The sequence below is a fragment of the Trifolium pratense genome, linkage group LG5, assembly GCF_020283565.1.
Source record: "Trifolium pratense cultivar HEN17-A07 linkage group LG5, ARS_RC_1.1, whole genome shotgun sequence".
Classification (NCBI taxonomy): Eukaryota; Viridiplantae; Streptophyta; class Magnoliopsida; order Fabales; family Fabaceae; genus Trifolium; species Trifolium pratense.
Window position 1 is genome coordinate 22,398,177 of NC_060063.1, and position 10,322 is coordinate 22,408,498.

At 31.9% G+C, this 10,322-nt stretch overlaps 1 pseudogene; it reads left to right on the plus strand.

Moving 5' to 3' along the window:
* The first annotated feature begins 1,406 nt into the window (after positions 1-1,406).
* On the plus strand, positions 1,407-6,828 carry LOC123886254 (annotated as a pseudogene).
* The last annotated feature ends 3,494 nt before the right edge of the window (positions 6,829-10,322 follow it).

The following is a 10,322-nucleotide window of genomic DNA, read 5'->3' on the forward strand; positions in this document are numbered from 1 at the left end:
TACTCTCGTAAATTAGAGAAAAGAAAAAATTTAAAAATATTTTATGCAGAAACTTGACTTATAAAATATGATTTTTGAATGTCCTGAAATTTTATACCAAGAAAAGTATCTTTAGTTTCAAAAATCTCGAATTCACTAGCATGCGGATGAGGATTGTAACACTAAATATTATCATTCCATAATCATTGTCAGATGGAGGAGGAATAAGATTTTGACATTACGTAATAATGATAAGGTTTGGATAGATGACTCAAAATTAAAAATTCTAAATGCCTGAAGTTACTTCTAAATTAAGTTTCTTAGCTTTATATAAAAATAGAAAAATAAATTTATTTTTACCAGTATAGAAAAATATTTTAACAATAACTTATCAATTAAGTTAGTATATATTCTTCAACATTTAAGATAGAATATAAAGTAAGAAAAATATACCAATTAATATAAAATCCAAAAGTAAATATAAAAATAAGGGTTAAATATGTTTTTGGTTCCTATAATTTCACAGAATTTTCGTTGTAGTCCTTGAAATTTTTTTCCACACGTTTTAGTCTCTGAAGTTTCTTCACTCAAGGTTTTTAGTCCATACTTTTCATTCTACTCGTGCATATCATTCAAAATCTTAAATTTTTTTTTCTGCGGTCATGTTTAGTACATTATATGAATCTTTGTTACAGAAATTTAATTTTTTTTAACAAGGGATGAATTAAATATGAATTTATTTAGTTTTTTGCACATAAAAATTCATAAATAATTCATCTTATGTTAAAAAAATATCAATTTTTATCGGAGATGTTCTTATAATATCATAAACATGAATATAAAAGATCATTCAAAAATGTGAAAGTATACAATAGTTTGATTAAAAGTAGGGACTAAAAACCTTGAGTGAAGAAACTTCAGTGACTAAAAAGTGTGAAAACAAACTTCAGGGACTAAAACGAAAATTTTGTGAAACTATCGGGACCAAAAACATATTTAACCCTAAAAATAATTATATAAAATCCAAATGTTTTAAGTCACTTCTAAATTAAGTTCTTAGCTTTATATAAAAATAGAGAAAACGAATATGAAGAATGTTTCATGATTTTTTTTTTGAAAATTTGGTATTCGGTTCTAGGACCGACTAATCTAAGGGGATCAATCCCATTGTCCACTTGCGGGACCCCATTTAAAGCCAGAGTTTTATATTCTTAATTTACTTTCTATTAAAAAATGATCTTAATTTATTTATACATAAATAAGTGTTTTAAAATAACATTCAATTATTTGTCAAAAATATCATTCAATAAAGTTACTCTAGACATTATATAAATTTCAATGGATTTCTTTATTCCTTCGATCTAATATCAACTTGGTTGCTACTTCAAATTGCAATTTGCAAACAAAACTCTTTCGTGAGAGTTAAAATGGAGAGATGCGTGGATGTGTTCTCAGAAAATGAGAAGGTTATGGTAAGAAACCAATCACATATACCTAATGATATTTTTTTCTCTATTCTCTCAAAAGTGCCAATTAAATCTTTGAAGCGATTCAGATGTGTACGTAAATCATGGTGATGTAGGAGGATTTTTTCTGTATATTATTATTTTAGTTAGATTTAGTTTTATTATATTTTAGGTTGATTTCTTATTTTTATATTTCACCTAGATTAGTTATTTTCATATTTTAGGTAGATTTTTTATTTTTATTTAGTTAGGTTTGTTATTTTCTTTTACAATCTTTTAGGAGATTTGTTATTTTTATTTTCCACTCCTATTTAAACTAAACTATTGTAGCCTTGAAGGCAACTTTTGATTCAATAAAAATACAGAGATTTTTCTCAAGTTTGGTGGATTCCAAATTATTCCTTCTGGTGGATTCCGGAAGTCTAGTGGATTCTAGATTAGTTACTTTTTCTGGTGGATTCCGGAAATCTGGTGGATTCCAGAGCTTTTATCTAATAGGATTAGCGCTTGCTTTTCCTTCACGCTTCCGTACTGCGTCAGTTGGTATCAGAGCAGGTTTCTCCTGTTCTTTTCCTAACGTGATCAGCCATGGTGACGAGGGCAGACCTTGCCGATTTAGCTATAATGGTCAAAGCTTTGTCGGATAAGTTGACGGCATTGACGACTAAGGGGACGACGTCGCTAACAACAACCGAAGCTGCAACAACAATAAAAACAATAACAACAGCAGAAACGGCGACAACAACCGCAACTGTTGAGGCAAAATCCTAATTTGATGTTTTAAAGATAACAAACATCTTAATTATATTTTAAGTGAATTCTGATCTTTTTGTGATCTAACAAGTGCTCTTGAGTGATTAATATAGACAGGAACAAAAACTCATTCATTATATATCACTACACTTAAATTGATTGAAAACTGCAAGTTTATTAGAATGATCAGAGAACATTCTCCAGTCTGCACTTTTTCTCACGTGCAAAGCTATACATCAACAATAAGCACTTAATTGATATCAGCTGAACAAGAGACAAATAAGCACTTTTGCAAAGGACTTTATTGAAGAAAATCTCTACAGGATATAAGTCATTTAAAGCAAGGATTAAATGATAGCAAAAGAAAGCTTCCTATTTGGTCATGTTTAAGGAATAAACATGAACATGTCTTTGACAATTTATTTCTCAAGCTCACATGCTCTATTCAGAGATTATTTGAAGACATTTATAGACCAATGAAAAGGAGACAACAAGTTTGAAATGGTACTTCTCAAAGGACTTCATAAAATATATTTCACTATGAACTTGATCTACAATAGAAAGCTACTTGTACTTTTACAAGTACACATGAATAGTAAAAGGATAAGAAGACCAGCTATCATCATATGATCATCATGAATATCTTGAGGCCCACGAAATCAAAACAAGCAATGCACATCTCTCTATTTGATCTAGGCCAAGAATCAGAAAATACTTTGGGAGAACGATCTAAGAATGTTCTAGAATCAAGCAGACTTTTTGCTCTTGATCGAAAGATTCTCTCCAGCTGTATCCAGCTGTTGTAATTGATCTTCCAAGGCTTCAACAGTGCTTGTTCTTGGAGAACAAGTTCATACAGCTCAAAGATGCTCAACCTCACGCTCCTCATGACATCATCATTCTAAGAATGTTCTCAAGAAGCATCTTATCTCTCATCAAATATTATTTGAATAATATTTGATCTGATCTTTTAAAGGACTAACGGCTAGTCTTTGGCAACACTCCAACCTGCTTGAAGACCACGGAACAAAGGACAAACAACATCTATAAATAGCACACTTGGGTGCTTTGAAGATTCAAGAGTTTCAACTACAAATATCAACATCTACACTTGTCTTTTTCGACCAAGTCATTAAACTTTTTCACTCTCACTTCAGCTCTCTAACATCACATATTTGGATCAGTATATCATTGAGTGAACTGAGTGTATTCTTCTATTAGCTTCTCAACTTGATTTTCTCTTCATTTGAAAGCTTGTGATCCGAACAATTCATTGTAAAAGATTGGCTCAAGTCAATACGTAACTATTGATTGAGTGACACCTTTAGTTTGTAGGACTGAGGTAGATATTAAGCTTGTAGGGGTTAAGGTTATTGATCTTGGTTTAGATCAAGGAGGTTTGTAATTTGGGATTACTAGTATCTCAAGATTATAGTGGATACTCACGGAGCGTGAGAGACTGGACGTAACCCATACTATTAGGGGGTGAACCAGTATAATTGTTGTGTGTTGATTCTCTCTTCCCTTATCTTTTAGTTTCTGCAAACACTAAGCACACAATTCACTTTGAATTTGTTTTACTGCTAACCAGATCGTTCTGAGATCATTCTAACGCTTTCTGTTGAGTTATATTTTTAAAAGGTAAATTTTAATAGGTTCACAATTCAATCCCCCCTTTCTTGGGAAAAACTTTGCTACTTCAGCAACAACCCATCTACTGATGACTCGAGTTCTGAGGATGAGGAAGTTGTGTCCGAAAAGGGAGGTGAAGAGACTTCAACTAGGATAAAAAATATTGTCTTGTGCAAGTCTGGCGATCCACAACTTGATGTCGACCTACCTATGGCGGCTCCGTCTAAGCCAGATGTATTTGTGCAAAATCCGGCAACAACCTCACCGCCACTAGAACCTCCGGACACTAGGATGCATGCAGCGACTTCCATCTCAGCAAAACCGCCGCATCACAGCCGTCACATTGAACTCAAGGATTTGCTTGTAGATCGAGTTCCATTCGGGTTTTACCTTAAATCTTATAGTTTCGGCACTAACTCAAGCATGTTAACTGAGTTGGGTCAAATACCCTTTTGTGATAAATTTCCAATTTTTTGTGCTATCTTTGAGCAATGGAACCCCGTTGGTCATTTAGATGTGTTGACACGAGACAGGTCCTCTCACTTCATTCAATGGGATCCAGGAGGGTGGTCTCTTGTTCATTGGAGGAGTCAACCTGCAAAGGAAGCTCTTTATCAAAACGAGAACTCGCGGTCGAGTTCTTTTGAGGTAGAGGAGACTGATGTATGAGGATTTCTTCTGTATATTATTATTTTAGTTAGATTTAGTTTTATTATATTTTAGGTTGATTTCTTATTTTTATATTTCACCTAGATTAGTTATTTTTATATTTTAGGTAGATTTTTTATTTTTATTTAGTTAGGTTTGTTATTTTCTTTTACAATCTTTTAGGAGATTTGTTATTTTTATTTTCCACTCCTATTTAAACTAAACTATTGTAGCCTTGAAGGCAACTTTTGATTCAATAAAAATACAGAGATTTTTCTCAAGTTTGGTGGATTCCAAATTATTCCTTCTGGTGGATTCCGGAAGTCTAGTGGATTCTAGATTAGTTACTTTTTCTGGTGGATTCCGGAAATATGGTGTCTGGAATCCACCAGATTTCCGGAATCCACCAGAAAAAGTAACTAATCTAGAATCCACTAGACTTCCGGAATCCACCAGAAGGAATAATTTGGAATCCACCAAACTTGAGAAAAATCTCTGTATTTTTATTGAATCAAAAGTTGCCTTCAAGGCTACAATAGTTTAGTTTAAATAGGAGTGGAAAATAAAAATAACAAATCTCCTAAAAGATTGTAAAAGAAAATAACAAACCTAACTAAATAAAAATAAAAAATCTACCTAAAATATAAAAATAACTAATCTAGATGAAATATAAAAATAAGAAATCAACCTAAAATATAATAAAGCTAAATCTAACTAAAATAATAATATACAGAAGAAATCCTCCTACATCACATGGTCCCTCTTATTTGATAACCCTTATTTCATGACTATGTACCGCAACAATTTCCTAACAAAGGATCACCCTTATTATTGTTGGCGCAACAAAAGCATCAAGCACACACACACAAAGCACAATGCAGAGGCTCAAGGCAAGCCTATGGGCACAAGTTCACAGTTTTGCAGAAAACTGTGATGGAAAGGAAGGGAACTGTGTTCTTGATTTTGTGAGGTAGAAGAAGATGAAATTAAGAGGAAAGTAAAAGTTTTTATTCATCCACTACTGGGCCAAAGTAAAAAGTATTTTACAAGTGATACACATAGGTGTATTTATACGGGTTACTTAGACTACAAGTAACAAACTATTTGGCTTAGAAACTAACTTCTAACTAACTTGGTAGATTAGTTAACTAACAAACTACCTTAAAGGACACAAACTAACTTCTTAACTAACTTTGAATTATCACAATCCATCAATAATGATGATGCAACTGTATTCATACATCAAACATTTAGCCCTTGGGACAGTTATTATAGCGATGACACATATGAGTTGTATTGTGTTTCTGGTGAGAGGTTTGAAAATAGAGTCAAATTAGATTGGCCAAATGTCAAATTAGATCCTATATATTTGAAAGATTCTGGTTTTGATATTCTAAGGTTATTGCAGTGTTCGTGGAACACTTTGTTTGTTTTGTGCTTTGCGTGAGAATTATATTGTGGAATCCATCTACTAATCAATTTAACGTCATTCCTCCAAGCCCTCTTGATTCTGGACCTTATTGGTATGTTCATGTTGATCATCATGGATTTGGTTATGATCATCACCAAGGTTTTAAATTGCAGTCCGCATCCGCAATTGCGGCCACAGTATTGCTGATGTGGTAGCCTCCGCAATCGCATTGCGGTGCGATCTTAATTCACGTGTACGACTGCATCATAATCGCATCAGAAGCCGCATCAGACGTTTTCGGCGATGTTCGTTCAAATTTTCTCACCAAAAAATAAAATTTATGAACTTCAAATCATAATTTGTGTCAAATCTAATGAAAAATCTTAATTTTAATGATCTCCCAATCGTGTATTTTAAGAACATTCAAATTAGTGTTTATGGAATAGACTAAGACTATACAATGATGGATAAATAGTGTAGTTACATAGTAGTTTCATTATATATAACTTGTGAAATTTCAAAAAGATTTCACGCCACAACAACCGCATTGCGCGCTGTAGCATCCGCAATGAACGCATTCGCAGCATCCGACCGCAACCGCAATTTAAAACCTTGATCGTCACATAGACGACTATAAAGTGATGTGCCATGGACAAGTTATTGAAGAAACTAATTGTGACCATGATGTGCAAGCAAGGGAACATATATAGTCTAAGAAGTAACTCTTGGAGAAAACTTGATATCAATATGGACCATAAGTATATATATGATGAACAATTGTACATAGATGGACTCTCTCACTGTCTATCAGCCGGTGAAACACATAATGAAACTTATTTGTTGTCATTTGACTGGAGCAATGAGGTTTTCCTTACAACATCCATACCCTCAGACATAGATGATAGATTTGAAAAAAAAACGGGGTATGGAAACACTTAGTGCTATTAAATGGGTCTATTGCTTTCATCTTAAATTACACAGATTCGGCTACTTTTCACATTTCAATTTTGGGTGAACTCGGTGTAATGGAATCATGGACTAAAATCTTCATTTTGGAGGCTCGGGACAAATAATAAAAATGGACTCCTAATAAAAAATAATTTTTTTAAAAAAAACAACATTTATTTAAATTATAAATAGTATCAACAACATCAAAAATAGTCAGAACTAACATGAAGAAAAGGTAATTCCGCAGTGTTGAAATTGAATCGATAAATATAAAATTAAGCAATATATCATTAAAAATGAACCGATAAATTTTTTCAAAATGTAATCTTTTATTTAAAATGTAAACATCAATAATGTAAAAATAATAATCATTTTAAAATCAATAATAACAAAATACACCTTGAAGCTAATAACATTAAAAATTGATAGTGTTTTTAATAAAATTGTATCTTAATTTTAGGAATTAATTCTTTATTTTTAAAGAAATAATAAAATGTAGTTTTTTAAAAAATAAATAGTGAAGTTATTTATAAGTAGTGATTTTGTTTTTACTAAAGTAGTGATTTTATTTATAAAAAACTCACCATTTTGAAAAAGGAAACAATTTTGAAAGAGCCTATGAAGTGTTGATTATAAATGGGTTAAAATAAAATAAAACAAAAGCACTAGAGATTGGGAGTTGAACTCACAACCTTGAGATACTGAGACTTTAAATCAGGCGCGCCAACCACTAGAGCAAGATTCATTTTTATTTTAATTTCGCAGCAACTCTACTTGACTAGTGTTTTACACAATGGGCCGGAAAAAATATTGAGGCCCCCAAAATTTGGAGGCCCTGGGCTCGAGCCCTGCTTACCCTGGCCCAAAACCGGCCCTGGTTACATTAGTTTTCAAATTCATTTCTGCATCTTGTAATAACATTGTAAGAAAATGAAACAGTTTCAGATATTCTGAAAGTGTGTTTTAGTTTCTAGTAGTTTTTGGAAGAATCTTGGCTATCTAGGAAAAGTAGAGGAAACATTAACATGGATGGATACTGCCATTTTTGGAGTGAAACACTTAGATGTATGATGTACCAACATTTGATTTTCAAATATCAGTTCCATGAATACAAAAGCTTAAATTCATCTTGTAGCACAAGGGCAAGCATTTCTTCTCTTAATTAATTCATCTGAGAAGTAAAGTAAAGGCATCTCCTTATTCATAGCACTAAATTATGTCTAATATTTACTAGTATTTCACCTAAATAATTTATGCTTAGGACTATTGACTTATTGACTTGTTTTTGTTTGTTTTGTAATTATAGAACTTAAAACTTGGAATTTGAAGGGAAAAAAGTGCATTTGATGCACTTTAAGGTGTTTAATGATCAACACTCTAATTATGATAGTGGAAGTCGTTCCTTAATCATGAGAAAGTGGATTTTCAATGCTAATCAAGTTGGTTTGTAGCCTAAACTCAAAGAAGACCGTCACTAAATATTGAAGAAAGTGAAAAGTCAAGTTTTACCATCAGCAAACCCTGTCATGACTAGTTGTGAGTAGTTCACCTCCATCTTGGGGGTCATGAAGAGTAGTCCATAGCATGCTCCCTTGATCTTGTGCTTTTATTGATTAAGAATACTAACAAGTTATATCATAGTTCTACAATTGTATTGTTTTATCTTATGGCATGGAAGCTATGTTGCATGGGTACTCCATTTTGGACAGAGTACCTATACAGGGTACGTACCGGGTACCGGTACGCGTATGGTATTCCCCCGGTACGCACCGACGCCGTACCTAGTTTTTTGTTTTTGTTTTTTGCAATGGGTACGCGTGTGGTACACCTGTGGTACGCGCGTAGTAAACCAATAAAAAAAAAACACAATTTTTTTTCTTCTCCTTTTTTTTTTCTTTTATTAGTATTTTTTATAGGAAGATTTAAGTTTTTTATTTGTTTATAATATAAAAGTAGTAACTACTACTAAAAAACAATAACAAAGTATCAACTATCTAGTTTTTATTCATAGCAAACTTCGTCTTCTCTCGAGAAAGAGAAATAGTAATACTTATAATGAAAGCGCAACAAAAATGTGGGATATTCATAGAGATGAATGAAATTTATTTAATATATAGTTGATATTCTTGAAATTACTAGTCTTCCTCGCGGTGAACCTAACTTGAGGTCGCTCTTTTTAGTGATGATGAAGAGGGAAATCATTAACTCTTTTTGAGCTAATTGCTTTTTAATTTCACATTTTGATGTTTCGAACAATTTAAATTACTTTTAAAGTGTGATGTGATATTTTTATGTTTAATTATTTGTTTTAACTATATAATTCTATTATTTAATAAATATATATATATATATATATAACTATATTTTAAAAAAATTATAAGGATTTACCCGTACCTTAGTTTTTCAAAAAATGACGTACCTCGTAATGTGTAGGGCCGAACGGAGAAGTTGATGTGTGTCCAGATCTTAGACTATGACCAGGCGTAATGTGTCAACCATTTGTCAAGGGATGTTCGAGGAATTTCAACATGCTTAGGCGGAACGTTCTGTTAATCGCCTCTAAGGGCCTTTGTATTTCCATCACTTGTATCTTATTTACAATTTTTTTTCTCATGACAACTATGTGGTTGATTGAGTTAGAATTTAAATGATGCTTGTGATAAAATCTATGAACCTAAGCGGATTTTAATTAGAAATATATATAATATTTGTTAATTTTGCTTTCATATCTCTTAAAATTCCATACAAAATCTCATGTAATATTTTCTTATATTCTACGTACTATTTTTATTTATAATCTTTATATATTTGAAAATTGGTCAATGTTAACCATGATATGAGACTCAATTTGTGCTACCTTAGGATGAATCGTTGAGAAGAACCCAAGTTTTTAAAGACTCAATTGGTCCGGTCCGATTTTTAAAACACCGAGAGAATCTGGACATACGTCCGGTTTTTTAAAACTTTGGTAAGATATACAATTATTATTTATTCTTTTAAAACTTATAAACATAATTTATTTATATATCACATTCTTTATATAAAAAATTATTTATTATTATTAGTGGTATATGTCCTTGTTTTATAGAATTTATAGCATTTTTTTTATGAAATTTTCAAATTTTTTATACTTTTTTAAAGACTGAGTTATCCGATTCAACCGGTTTAATAACTATATAGTCTTATCATAGAGACTGGTTCATTCCACCAATTTAATTCGGTTTAATTCGGTTTGTCATGCAGTTCGACCAATAAACCAGTGACCCAGTACTCTTGCCGGTTCGATGACCGGTCCGATTTTTAAAACACTGAGAGAGAGTAAAATCAACATTAAAATTAGAGTAAACCACCAAATTCATCTCTAAATTTGTAAGACACCACACTCAAATAAGTCATAACTTTAGGAATATTTAAAAAGTCACACTGGTATAAATTTGAGATTAAAGCACATAAAATAAAACAAAAATAAATATATAAACAATAAA